Source organism: Penaeus monodon, chromosome 27 (genome assembly GCF_015228065.2).
Source record: "Penaeus monodon isolate SGIC_2016 chromosome 27, NSTDA_Pmon_1, whole genome shotgun sequence".
Lineage (NCBI taxonomy): Eukaryota > Metazoa > Arthropoda > Malacostraca > Decapoda > Penaeidae > Penaeus > Penaeus monodon.
The window spans coordinates 19308197-19309251 of NC_051412.1; positions in this window are offsets into that span (position 1 = coordinate 19308197).

Here is a 1055-nt window from a genome sequence, read left to right on the forward strand (position 1 = left end):
TTTACTCTTATAAATAGCCTAAATATTTTCTTTTCGCCAGCCAGTTTCCCCGTCAATGGAAGAATTCACAAATCGATGTCCTGTAGCACTCAATCTGTCATGTATTACGTGTACACAAAATGCTCATCGCTATTGATTCCTTCAATAGCGGTAATTATCGTACCTCACTGTTTGTGAATTCTGACAACACTGGAAGTCTCATCACCGAGGTGTAAATTATCGTACCCATTGTTTACATTCGTGCTTTTTTCAGTTCATCCTTTCTTTTATTATTATTATCATTTTAAATAAAGTTTTTGTTCATGTCTTTTACTATCGGTTATTTATACATTCCTTTGGATTATATTTTCTTTATTATTTTCTTAGGTTTATTTTCTAGTACATCTGTATATAGATATATTGCCATCTAATTCTAATTAAGTCTTTTTATTTGGTCGAAGGTCTAATATTGGCATGATTATAATCCAGTGAAAAGAAAACACAATTCTTGATATTATTACTGAGGGTAATTTTATGAAATTTACTATATATTTGTATACTGATGAAATTTATAAAACCAATATTTCCTAATTGGCTCTGTATATTTTTGTGTAACCATTTTCATTAAGTTTTACTCGTGTTGACAGTGATTTTTTGACGAACAACTCTGATAATGATTTCTTGCATTGTGTTGATTTCAAACAAGCTGATTCTTTTTTTTCTGTCTGCCTCGTAGTCACAAGATTTATAATTTGAATAGCATGAAAAAGGAAAAGATTGCATCATGCGATCAACTCGAGACAAGAAATCTTGGAAGAGGTTGCTCGCCAAAATACACCTAAGGCTAAACTTTCACAAGGACCAAGCTTGTACATCTGTGCATGGTTTCATTAATGCATAAACATGATCTTATTGCATGCAAGATGGCGCGACACTAAAGAAGCATTATGAATATACCTTGGACGTCATATAATAATCACTATTATTAATCTATCAATATAGGTTATACGAGAATCTAGAGTGCAAGATGGTTATCTAAACTTTCACTGTGAAAAGGAAGCTGAAACATGATCTAT